Below are 14020 nucleotides of genomic sequence, written 5' to 3' on the forward strand. Positions count from 1 at the left end.
CGAAAACACTGATAACGCTGTTGAAGCATGGTGGTGGCAGCACTGTGGTGTGAGAATATTTTTTTCTTTTATTATTGATAGACAGCTTGTCTATTAAAGGCTGCAAAATACTTGATACTGATGTGAAGCTTCACTTTCCAGCATTTTCCATATAGCCAGAGATACATTGGAATTATTAAGATCAAAACACCTAATCCTAACCCTATGATCAAAACATGTCACTAATGACACCAATCTGTTAGAATGGCCTGGAGAACGCCCAGACCTAAATCCACTTCAGAACCAACAAATGACTTAAAACTTGTTGCTCAAAAATGCTCTCCATCCAAAAAATATATTAAAAATGTTTTACCAGAGATGTGCAAAGCTGGTAGAGACGTACCCACAAAACCCTGCAGCTGAAAACACAAAGTACTTAAATAATAATCTACATTCCATTATGCAAAATAATTTACCTGGGTTGCTAACGTGTCTTCGTCAATAAAGAGCCTCAATGGTTGATGGACGTAAGAGAGGACACACGCTAAGAGAAGAGGACAAAAAGTAGACAGGCAACTATTGTCATGAGTCCTTGTCCCTCACCCTGTCATTCCTCTGAAGCCACTCGAGACGACTCTGAACTCTGTCAGCTTCTTTCTGCTGTAGAAAAAAAAATACTGTCTGTCTTTCTGTGCTCACTTGTGGAGCAGGATTATATCCTCATTCTTCATGTTCTCAGGCACAACAACGGCATGTCTTCACACTGGACTATCTGCCTCTGCGTCATCAAGAACCGCTGGGAAAACAGTGGCGATGTTATGATTGCTGAAATAAATTAACAGCTTTCTTTTTAGACTTCTGCCTGTGTTTCATTTTAAACTATTGCAGAGGTTGCTTACAGGTTGTGTCCACAAGTGTAATTAAATGCCTATTGCTCTTGTAAATGTGTTTATGAAAGGACTAAATTCTTTTTGGTTTGTTTAGACATTTTTATTAATGGGCACTGACTCATCTGCGGTGAATTTAAAGCATTACGTAAGGTGTGGAGAATCCTCCTGCCTCCCTCTGCAAACTGCAGTACTAAAGCAACAAAGTAATTTATGATAAAAGTGGGATGTAAAACTAGTTCTTTGTGAAATGTTATGGCCCTGTCAACATCAACTATTATTAGCACAAATAAACAAATATTCTCTCTCCATTTCAACCTGAGTGTTTGTGTAGGTCTTAACATGTTTGAAAAAGTTGTTCTGTGCAACACATTTTATGTGAGAAACAGTCAGATAGGTTGAGAAGTGAATACTTTTCCCTAGAATTAGAAAACCTATTGCAAAGTAAGCTAGTTTGTGGCCACTTGTTCTTGTGCGATAAGCTGGAAACACACCTGAGTGGTGAGTCACTTTATCAAAGAGCTGGGACCAACTAACATGCTATTATCAGGCTGTTTGGGAAGAATGTGTTTAATGGAGACTTGTTGGAGGCAGAGCACACGCCTCCTTGGGCCTAAGCCATATGGAGGCTATATGTCAGGGTTTCAGGCCAAAGAATCAAAGGCTTCTTCTGGGAGAAATCTGGGGCCGTGGGCACAAAACATCAACACAGGCTGCTTATTCTGCTGAGGGATTCAAGGCAATCAAGCAAATCGGAGCTGAACGAACTCAATACCAAGCAGACTCTCAGCACAACACATCGATTGTCAGTCGCATGCTGTTTGAGCCTAGAATGATTTATTTTTGAATATATTTAGATTTATTCATTAACAGCTTAGCTACTTTAAGTCCAAAGAGAATGGAGGTTTGGAGTTTTAAAATAAAGCAACATGACAAAAGTTGTCTCTCAACCAAACTCCATTTAAAAAAAATACTACATCCTTTTTTGTTAATGTGACATTGAGTCTCAGAAGGCAAAAAATATGGTGTTAAAACCAGGCAGGTGTGTCCTTTCGAAATACTGTGGACTTTGGAAGTGCATACATTTTTAAAAGTGGTTTTGTGATGTGGCAAATAAAACCATAGTAAACTCTTGGAATACCTTCTCCACCTTCAATGTGACACAAGAGCAACAGTCAAATAAATCAGGTCAGTAATATGACAATTTAGTCTTTATGTACTAATTTATGTAGTTAGTTTGTCCTTTTGTAAAGTACTTTTATTATTTTGAACTAAATCAGTAAGTCACTAAAAATATTCCAAAATGATAGCAAAACATCCTTGTCAGCAGTCAGACTAATATAAATCTGTCATGCTAATTAATTCATCAGCACTTTTTAATGTAAAACTGCTCATGCAAATGTGATTTAATGCTGCACAAAAAAAAAATATCCCAACGTAATCTGTGGAGAAATAAAATCACATCCAAAGATAGCTGACTTCTGAGTAACAAAGGCATATAAATAATTTCCGTTTTTGCCTTTTAAAATTAATTAGATACCACCCCATCAACGATACCCACAAAGCCAAATAAAGAAAAATTGCAGAAATTATATAAAATGATTATGTACTGTATCTATGTACACACAAAATTCCTGCTACGCATTAAAAAGAAAAGTTAAACAACACCTGAGAAACATGAATGCTCCCTTTCACCATGCGAACACAAACAGGTTAAGCTGTCCTGCACTGGCCTGTGTTCATTATGAATGAGCTGGAGGTGAGCTGAGATTTAGGCTAATGGCCATGTCAGACAGAGGTCGTTACAGGCCTTCAGCGAGATAAAAGGTTCTCTCTGCTCTCCATAAGTCGCCCTGGAAACGTTCCTGTGTTACTTCAAAGCTCTCTGGGATGCGTTGAGTGCATTCTCTGAGTATCTGGTAATCCAAACCTGGCTTAGACTTGAAAGCAAACGTCTCCTTTGCCAAGAGGGACATGGCACCATCACATTAGTAATCTGGTTCTTCTACGTTTACTTACAGCAAAGACAGTTTATGCAAAAAAAAAAAAAAAAAAAGAAAAATTGTCACAAAAGCAAATGTGAATCAATGAATGACTGAACAATGAATAACTAAATTAGATAAATAAATCAGTCCTGTATATATTTATTATTGTATTATGTTTATCACAATAGATAACTAAAAAACTTTAAAAAGTGGAAAAATTATAGAAGTTCACTTCTTCCAGAAGGGCTATGATCCCAAAAATACAACCAGAGCTCCAATAGAATGAGCTATAGGCAAATAGAATGGCCCAGTCAAACTCTGAACTGAAAATGTGTCAAAACTTGAAAAGTGATGTTCACAGCCACTTTCCATGCAATCATCATAGATCAGATATGACTTTGCAAAGAAGAATGAACAAAAATAGACAAACATGATCCAAAGTGGAAAGTGATTCTGCTAAACGTGAAACGGTTCAATGAGTTTGAAGACTTTTGAGAAGCACCCTATGTGCAATTACAGACAGACTTTTAAATATCTTTGCCACATGCCTGTGTGTACGCAGGATTCTCAGCAAACTAAAAGCAAGCTTTGACACAACACGGAGGGAAAGATAACAAAAAGCGTCTGGAGCCAGCTTGGGACAACAGTAGCTCTTGCGAAAGCATCTAAATATAGACAGAGGCTGTGATATGAACTGCAATAAATAGAAATGATGGTGAACACTTGGAGAGAAAGGGTCATGAGGTGCTGTAGTTCAGCTTCCTGCAGTTCTGTTGCTCTTTAGCCTCAGCTGAGAACAACTCCTCCCAAGATACCATGACCCGAAGACCTGCTTCCAGAGTATAGCTTTTCACTTCAAATTTCTGTAGTTATTTATTTGATTTTCTGAGCAGCCGTTGGTTAAAAAGTACTTTTCATGAAAAAGAAAAAATCCCTCCTTCCAACATGATCCTGCACCTAAAAGGCCTCTGTACATTCCTGACTCAGCTGGACATTCAACAGGCCACCACTTGCAGCACATGTCAACACACTCCGCAGGTTACCAACCCCCAGCCCTCTTCGACGCAAAACCAGTTAAAGTCACCCTGAACTGGAAGGTGCAGTAAAAACAAGACTCAGACTCTCTTATGAGACCTGTTATTAAATACTGTCAGGTCATAAATGAAAGAAATAGCAGAGGCAAAGAAAACTGTTTTATAAAGATGTGCTTAAAATGAAAAATCTCACATCAAACTAAATAGATCCTGATGTATTAAATACCTAATAGTATAGCAGATATTGAGAAAACTCGAAGATATGTTAAAGCAGCAAATGAGAGACAGATGTGTCTGCCTGATTTTAGCCCATGGCTGTGGTGAGTGACTGCGTGCGTGTGTGTGCGTGTGCTAGCAGTGGGAAAAGAGAAGCCTGGTGTCCTGTCTTCATCTGTCACTTTCTGAGGCTGCACAGTGTGGAAAATATGCCCACACCGAGGCTTTTGTCACATCTGCTATTTTTATAAACCCATCAGAAACTCTTTTGTTTTTCTCCGGGGCTTTGTCTCTCTCTTACTTAGATTAGCTTAAGTCTGTGCGTGGTGGCCATTGAGAGCTCGAGTGCTTCTTTAAGTTCTTTCTGAAAAACACTGAACGACTGATGAAAAAACATCATTAATTTAGTTTGAAGACAATCTCCTTTGATGTTTGATTTAAGAATCCATCCTTCAGACGGAAGGAGCTGTCTCACTGTTGATTCTGTGCAAATATAATTTAAAGATTTGCATATCAAAGACAGCAGTGCTAGATTTTATGAGCTGCTCCTCTTGGGTTTGTTGTTGATTTGGGTTGCATTTGCAGTTGCCTGGTAGCCAGAGTCAGCTCCTTCTTCGGGAATCATTTACGATCAACGTCGCATGGCGCCAACGGGACTGACTGGCCAGGCCTCCATTGGGAGCTCCTCAATAAATTAATTATACCAACTCAACTGGCCATCTCTGTATAAAGCGTTTGCTTATGTAAGATATAATAACGGAAAAAGAGAAGCATTATTTCCCTAATGAATATCTAAAACACAAGCTCTTATAAAACAAATGAAGATCATTGAAAAAGAGTCAAAAAATATTACACAAGGTCACGTGAAAAAACTGAAAATAAGAATAGTATTTGATTCTGTGCTTTTTTAAAAAAGTTTTATCACTTTCAAATAAATAGGCAACATTTTTTATAGTTGTTTCTATTTAATGTGGAATCTGAAAATCAATCTAAAAATTAAGAACACAAAACTTTACATCTGATTGAGTAAAAAACACATGATACCAAATCAAAACATGACTTAATATGTTTTTGTAAAACCTCAGGGGAGATTTTTTTCTTACCTTTCTGAATCCTTTAGAATCTCTGAGGCAGTTTGAAGTGTCTGCACAGATTTTCTGTATTCCACTGAGGACTAGAGACCGGCTAGGCTGCTACTTTTTCTTCATTTACCTCTTTATTGCCTCTGTCATGCAGGGAGGCTCATCCATGACTCATCATCATCTGAGTGAAAAAGGTTTACATCCAAGATTTTCACAATTTGCAGGTCTGGGGTATTTGTGTCTGTGTTAACACAATGCTAAGATGGAAAGATATCAGCGTCAACTTTTGACGTCAACCAATCAAATATGGATGACAAGCATATTTTCTAATATAGTGAATATGGGGAAGCTGCCCAGTAGATTTAACTCTCCCACGGTCTTAGAAGATGGGGTCACAAGTTTTTTATTGTGTGGTCATGCTGACCCCATATTACGAGGTTTTTTTTTGTGGGTCTCCACTTACCGCTGTCTGACCGTGACATTTGCCGCACTCCTCCTGAGCGTCGCACTGAGACCACAGGGGGAGGGCATTAGGAGAAAATAGCCTGCAAGTATAATACTTTACTATCTTGTCCCTAATGTCTTTTGAGATCCTTTTGGTCTTACTCATGTCAGTGGAGAGGTTGCAAATGAAGAAATGTATTATGTAGACAGAATGTGCTTTACAAACATTAGGCATTGAGATCATCACCACCTGTTGTGGATTGACTGACTGACTACATTGTGTGCAACACATACTGTATACACCCAACAACCCCTGCAAAATACGCCCTACACCACCACTAGGGGGCATGGACATGCTCCACCATGACACATACTGTACTTTCAAACTACCTCAATTTATATGATGTTATAGGAGGAGGACATATTGTAGCTCATCAGGTCCATGACATGATGATTTGAAAAATATTATTTTATTCAAATTGTGTGCTTTATCCATAGGACCTGTTTTGTCCCTCTTCTCAAGAATCACAGAGGGTTACAGAACTAGTCCCTCCACTATATGCGCTGCAATCTTTAGTCAGGTAAGAAAAAAGTGGGCGCACGCAACGCAAAACTCCAACCATGTTTGATGGATGAGAGCTTATCAGCATTTACAAGTGAAGGAGATGAAATACTGGAGGATGACTCAGCCTGAAAGACCTTTGGGAGAAATTTGGCGGAAAGTCCGGTGTGGCTGCTGGGAAACACTCCAAGTCTTCATGTTCCAGGTGTGAGATCGTTATTCACTTGCACGTGCAATCAGACGGTAAGACCTCCAAAGTGACAACACCTTAACCCAGGGGTCTCAAACTCCAGTCCTCGAGGGCCACTGTCCTACAGTTTTTAGATGTGCCACAGGTACACAACACTCCCAGCCTTGCTAATGACCTAATTATTCTATTCAGGTGTGGTGCAGCAGAAGCACATCTAAAAGTTGCAGGACTGCGGCCCTTGAGGACTGGAGTTTGAGACCCCTGCTTAACCTTTCCAGAATCATTAAGGGAAGTTGCATTACTGAGTGTTTTAAGTAGGTCTAACACATGTTTCTCTCTGAGGCTTATTATTTGCCCACGAAAAACAGATGTGAGAAAATGCGGTATAATAGTCCGCTTGTGAAAAACGCATAAACAAGTAATTGATTTTTAAATGTTGGACAACCTGAAGATCATTTGAAGTAATAAAATTTCCTCAGATGGGTTTTGCTATTAACTCTGTATCCTATAAAGCTGGGCGTTATCCAGTGATTTGCTGAGGGACCAAACATGCAGGGTGGGATCGCCGCTCGCTATAACAGGCTGAGCTGCACTCGCTATATTTGGTCATTACTTTGTCTTGAGTAATTTTGCAGCTCACCAAACAAACATGACAGTCACACACACAGGGTTGCATAAGAGTCTCTGCTCTTTGCTGACATTTTCCCTGTTCACCTGCATTCACTCCAAATGCCATCCCATAGATAAAAAAGCCCCAACGTTGTCTTAGTTCAAAGACGAATTTCCTCCCTCTGCGGCTGTTAAAGTCTTTTGGAGCTGGAAAATCATCCACATGTAGGAGTGAGGCGGAATGTAAAGCATCACAAAACAAAAGCTGTTGCAGAGCATCACCACATCTGGGGGAAACAGAATCAAAGCAGGAGGTGCTGCCATTATGAGAGAAATTTATTTAGGCTCGGACTCAACACACCCGGAAACAAGAATATTTGTTTTAGAAAATAAAAACAATACATTTTGCACTGAGAAATCACTGAAGTCTTAAATTATAAAGTGGGTCAATGCACAAGTTACAGTCCTACGTAGAAATGTCAGCTCTATATATAGTGGATGAATACTGGACTGGTGAAACAGGTTTGAACAGAACACCCCTGTACTCACTCTCTGATATATGCTCAAACATAGCAGTGAGTGTTAAGGTGTTCATTAGCGAGTTTTAGGGGAACTGGTCGGATGCTTTTCGCACCTTTGAAAAAGAACGGAGCATTTTAACACCTTGAACTGGGTCGCCTCCAACACGTACGGCACCGTGGTAAACCATAACAGGTGAATGTTGCCAATGGAAAAACTCCATCAATCTGTACCCTATGTCTCCACGCAGTAAACAAAGCCAACAGATAGTAAACACGAAGCATATTCACAAATCATAAGTTGTGGAGAGTAAAAGGAGAGCATAAAGCAAATCAATATAAAAAAACTCATTTGATGCTAAAAAAAGGGCATTGCTTGTTATTTTTGGACTTATAGCTGAACAGCACATGATGTTTCTTTTTTTACTCCTGCATACTTCAGCCAGTCAGTTGAATTTTATGATGTAGACAAAATAATCCCTTAGTGCAGCCAAAATGAAGACAATCAACAAACAAAAACATTACAATTCAGTGGTGAAATAAAGAGAAGGAACTAAAAGTTTGCAATCCAAACTAATATAATCTATGTTCCAGTTAGGAAAAGCAACTCTAAACAAATTTCCATCAGCCTTGATTTGAAAGAACTCTGTGTTTTAGCAATGTTGCAATTTTCTGAAAGTTTGTTCCAGATCAGAGAAACATAGAAACAGAAAGTTGTGTCTCCATGTTTGGATCTGATTCTGTGGATGTAGAACAAGACCTGGGTGGTCTGGAAGGTTGATACAATGACAACAAGTCTTTCATGTATTCTGGTGCTAAGCCATTCAGTGATTTATAAACTAACCAAAGTATTTTAAAGGACGTTAGAAATAGATGATATGCTATATTCTTGCTAGTTTTAGTGAAAATGCAGGCGGCAGCATTCTGGATCAGCTACAGCTGTTTGACTTTTGAGGCAGGCCTCTGAAGACACTGTTGCAGTAATCAGATCGACTAACAATAAATATGGGGATGAGATTCTCAAGATATTGTTGGGACATAAGTCCTTTAATCCTGGACATGTTCGTCAGGTGATAGAAGGCCAACTTTGTAAATGTCTTTATGTGTCTTTGAAGGTTCAGGTTTGAGTCCATCGTCGCTACATCCAGATTTCAGGCCTGATCAGTAGTTTCTTGAAGATGAGTGTCGACTCTTGATCATTCATTTAACAAAATAGCAAGCTAGTTTCTCAAAGTAATGTGCTTTTATGAGCTTGAAATTGGTTCAGTAAAAAAATGTCCATCATGTCAGTGTCTTAGGTTGGAAGCTGCTGGTATCCTGCATAATGTTTATATTCGTGAAATGTCTTACAAGTGAAAAATATTGTTGGGGAAAGAGTTTTGTTTTAGCTCAGATCTTCCTCTCTCTCGCTGTCTCACTAGACACCATACAGACATAGACTCTGTTAGTAGTAGTCTTTTAGTAGGTTTGTAGGTGTTGTTACAAACGCACCACATAAATTTACGACTTCTTCATCTGAATAATTGCAGCCTTATCCACGAGCTGGGGTTGATTTTGGCTCGGCAGCCGGAGATCAATGCGCTCGTTCAAGTGCGGGACATCAAAATCATGCTTCAAGGTGGAGTGACAACATGACTGCAATGTCTGCTTTGCCAGCACTGGTGTCGACAGATGGCACAGAAACTATTTCCATCAGTCATCAGACTGTCCCCTCAGTTTGTGTGAGCTGACATTTTGACATGTTACATCACAAAACATGTCATTCTTTATGGCAACTGCTGCTTCGGGGGGAAAAAAAGAAGCAGTGCACGATTACTGACGGCGGGGTTAGGATAAGAATAAAGAGTTCCTCAACTTACCAGCAGAGACCAGTGTAATCAGGCTTGAACAAAGACCCCCCCCACCCACCCCACCCCCCCCACACACACTGAAAATCACCACCTTGTGATATTGGCTGTAGTGGCTGCGAGTCACTGAGTCACCTCTCTGGTGTTAGCTAGAGTGAAAACTGCTGTGCAATTCCAAGCAGCCGGAGCCTTCAGGGTGGAAGTGCTGGCACAACTGACAGAGCGTGGCGAGATGAGCGAGCTCTGGAGCGAGGATAAACCCAACGGGTTGGCAGGGAAGGTGGGCAGCCGGCGATGCAGCCACCTCTTAAAGTCCCAATCATTTCGTGACCTCTGGAAATGCGGTGAAAGCCTCGTGGTGAAGCATTGCATCTTACTGTCACTGATAACGATGCGTGTGATGAAAATAACTGCTATCATTACAGCTGCGATTGGCTTCAGCCCCTGCGCTCGCATTCATTCAGAACTTTGAGTACTTCGATTATGTCTCATCTCTAGGGGGGAGGGAAGCTCGAAATGAAAGTGCAAGAGGGTAAAAGCCTCCATGCTGCCTGAGGCCTGGGAACTGAAATTTGGATGCGCAACACAAAGTCGGGTTAAGCAGCTCATGTTTAGAGGGCTTTCTACAACTTTTCCTTTCCAAGTGTGTTCAGGCTCATAACTCATGGTAGTTATATTTGTTTCCATGACAGAAATGGATAAATAAGTAACAGGAAAGAAAAATCCCATTGATGGTTCAACACTCAAAGTGGAGCATCAGTGCATAACAAAATGTCAAAAGTAGTATCAGATCATATTTGATTTCATTAATTTGATTTAATAAAATTCAGATCTGTGTGCTGATTTATTCAGCAACAAGGAGGACAGTAGAAATGTTGTCTGAGAGCAATAGCTTGGAAACCTACCAAACCAGTACCCCATACAGGGATGTAAAAGTAGTGCACAACAGAATGAAATTCTGACAATGTCCAGATAAATGTTGCCCTTTGTGTTCTGCTTCTGATATCCACAGGCAGACATTAGCACATTCCTTCCAACATATATGTGTGAACAGCCTTGATATGAGTTAGAAATGCTGTAGTTGTACGAGTCTTAATGGTCTTAGTGACTCTTTGTTACTTATGAGATTTTAGCTACTCTAAGGTAATAATAGATAACTCTTCGGTTGCATTTGAACAAAAAAATTCAACTGCAGCTAAGCATCATAGCTAAACATGTAAATAAAATAAAACGAAATGACATCACACTTATATTTAGTGCTTTTGAGGATACTCAGAGACGCATTACAAAGACATAAGTCATTCCCGTTCATGCACACATTTACACACTGAGGCATGTTTGAAGAAAGCAGCTGTTGGTTTCGTGCGACCTGCCGACATTAGTAGACATTTGGCACTGAAAGTTAAAAACATAAGTACTGCTGTTAAAGAAAGCATAACAGGTTTGGCTGTGCGCCTGTTGCTAAAGCTGTCTGCTGTAGCTTTAGCATAAACTGTGTTATTTTTTTCTTTCCTCAGGCTTGGGTTGTTCCTGTTGTGTCTTAAATCTGAGATTCCAATTATTTTATATTCCTGAGGAAAAACAAGTACCTACCAGAGAGACTGTTTTTTGTTTGTTTTGACAAGAAATGAAATGTCCCCTTCACCTTCATGTAGCTCTCACATGTTTCCTACGTATATGACTGTTGTGGCAAAGATATTCACTCCATGCTTTGTTCTCTGTCCTCTCACTCAATGGACATAAAAGAGGGCTTTTTTCCCCTCTTTTTTTGTCTGTTCTGTCATTACAGTGAGAGATTTCCAGAGCGTGCTTTTACAGATGCTTTGTTATCACACATCTATCATCTAGTTTTGGTGAACATGACTCAAAATGCCCTTTTTTGTTGTACAAAACTCTGCGTTCAAATCTTTTGAGAGAGCTGCGAAGCGTCTGAACATGATTTATGTAGGTTTAACACTTTCCAGATTTGCATGTTTTCTGCCACCAAAATATGAAGACACTTGCACTTTAACCTTACGTAGCAGCCATGAGCATTTGTCTATTGGCTGTCACAGACAAAAGCTTTGCAGTGTTACACAATATTGTGCACAGGGTGCAGTTTTATTAGCCAAATCCCTCGTTCTCATACCACCCACTTTCTGAGCTATCCATTAATAGACAAAACTCTATTTGCACTCCAACAACATTATCTCCCCCGACTAAGTATGGTAGTAGGGTGAAGGACCACAGCACCACTGAGAATAGAAGAGAATTTTCCTCTGCAGCCCATGAATCAGACAGATGTTGCTTCTGGCGCTGTGTTGTACTGAAAGAGGAAGGGTTACTCTTAACTGAAAGATAGTGGAACATGATACTGTCATGTTAATGTGAAAAATAATTTTCACACACACCGAAGGGCCGTGAGTAGAGGTTTTCTTTCGTAACGTGACTGATGGAGCGCCGAGAGTAGCCAGATTGGAGAACAGGCTGCTGCATTCTGGATGCCAGAGCGTTGCATTCTTTGTCACGTTATCACACTACTCAATTTTTTTTTTTAAAGTGATTTACAGCTTAAAATTTAAACAGTAAACTCCCCGAGACGTAAGCCAGCACTATAAACTACCACATGCAACTGATAGATGCAGTGAGAGTATGCCTTTGGCCTACTTAAAGAAGTCAGCCAAAACATGAAGATGTATACGGCACAAACTTCCTCCTCCCTCGTTTCAGTTTGTACAGTAGTAGTGTGTGGGAGTTTGGCTGGACAGGCCAGCCCTGTCTCTCTGGGCTGCCAGCTAAATCTCCAGTGGGCCGCGGAGCCAGCTCAAAATAAATATATGCCCCCTTTCAACCAAGAAATCATCAGGACTTCTTTCTCTTTTGGCAGGCATCTGCACAATCCTCCACTTAAAGCTTCAAGTGAAACTATCCTCATCGGCTGAGGTCAGGATCTAATTAGTTTTTTATTTAGGTCTTGCACGCCACCAAGAGGCTGCTGCGGTCCGGATTCACAAAGATCACTCAGCAACAGGTCAAACTGTGACAATTTGAAAGTTCAAAAACATTGGTTGAGTGAAACTGGAGTAGCTTTTGACTTTTTGAATAAATTACAAGGAAACAGATTTTCACCTTATTTCAACCTCAAATAACTAACTTGTAAGGGTGGAGGAAGCTCCATCCTTCTAATCATCCATTTGTCACATTAAGAATCAAAGCAGCACATAGAAACATTGAAGCAAAAGAAAAACAACTTAATCACAGAAATAAGGTTTTCATTATGAAGTCCAGCGATGTCCAAATGTTGCTGCACACCCTGCTGACACTATTACTTTTTATCCAATAAAAAAATGCAAAATAATTTTATTGCAACTTGTTTTCTTTTTTTTTTTTCCCTATGCAGCAATAAATAAAACATACAATATTTTAATGGAACAAAGTAGAAAAGAACAAACCATTGTACATTTAACAAAAAGTTTAAGACTTCCACTCTTTCAACAGAGTAAAAAGTCTTTAACTTTTCCTCTTTAATTTTTTGGGTGAAATGTTTCCTTTTCTGTTGTTTTGATTTAGTTTTTTTTTTTTTTTTTTGCCAACTCCAAGCAACTAAAATGAGAACTCTCTTCAGAAATCCTCAATGTTGAATCAATGTACCCAAGTCTGTCTTTGACTAAAAAAAACAAAAAAACAGGCCAAATGAAAGGAAAACTTTGTTTGATGCCTAATATTTTCCATTTAAGGAAATATAAATTTGTTATTGAAAATCCCTTCCTTAAAAAATGACAAACACTATCCATCTGTATCATCTTTTCTCCTTTTAAATTTCCCCCCGTCCAGAATCCAGCTCTACTCGCCAGCAGCTCTATTTATATTTATTACCTGCTTCTTTTTAAAAAAAAAAAGTTCTTTGACACATTTTTGTACTCCTTGCTGAATGGAAATATGGCAAGAATGGCATCTCTCTCTGTTTGCATACATGCAGGTATTTGCACGGTTTCACTCACTTTAAATAACATTTCTGCTGGTATCTACTCAGTTATGCATTCCTTTGAAGATGAGTAGAATATTTTTAATAACTGCACAGTATATATGTCCAGGTTTTCACCTTTCCGAGCAGTATATAGTTTTTAATTCCGTTTTCATATTCTCCAATTATAAATTGAATACGCACATAGGTATAGTTCAGACGATAAAAGGAGTCTATTCAAAAGTGGAGTGCAGTGAAGGATAAAAATTTGATTAGATATGATGATCAAACAAGTTTTAACATCAAACAAATTAAGTAAATACAAAAACTAGTTGCCAAATGATGATTTTACTTACTAAGCAAAAACAAACAGTTTGGGATAACTGGCAATTAGCTTTTTCCTTTATTGTGACCAACTCTTTTTAGAAGAATTGCTTAAATTTTTCCACATTGTTCTTTAGACTGTTTTCCAGTATGTACAGCCTGTTTAATGTTATACCACATTAAGCCGGTTTAATGTTGAATTTGATCATTGCTCTCCTAAACCTTCTTTTTTTAACTATTCAGAGGAGTATTTGCTGGTGTGCTTTGCATCACTGGCCTGCTGCGTTACTCAAGTGAGCTTAAGGTTTAAGATCATAAACTGCTGATCGTTCTCCTTCGAGATCTTCTAGAAACGAGCAGAATTACACTGGTGTCATTATGGTTAGCCACATAAGATAGC

Source organism: Xiphophorus hellerii, chromosome 22 (assembly GCF_003331165.1).
Source record: "Xiphophorus hellerii strain 12219 chromosome 22, Xiphophorus_hellerii-4.1, whole genome shotgun sequence".
In the NCBI taxonomy this organism is placed as follows: Eukaryota; Metazoa; Chordata; class Actinopteri; order Cyprinodontiformes; family Poeciliidae; genus Xiphophorus; species Xiphophorus hellerii.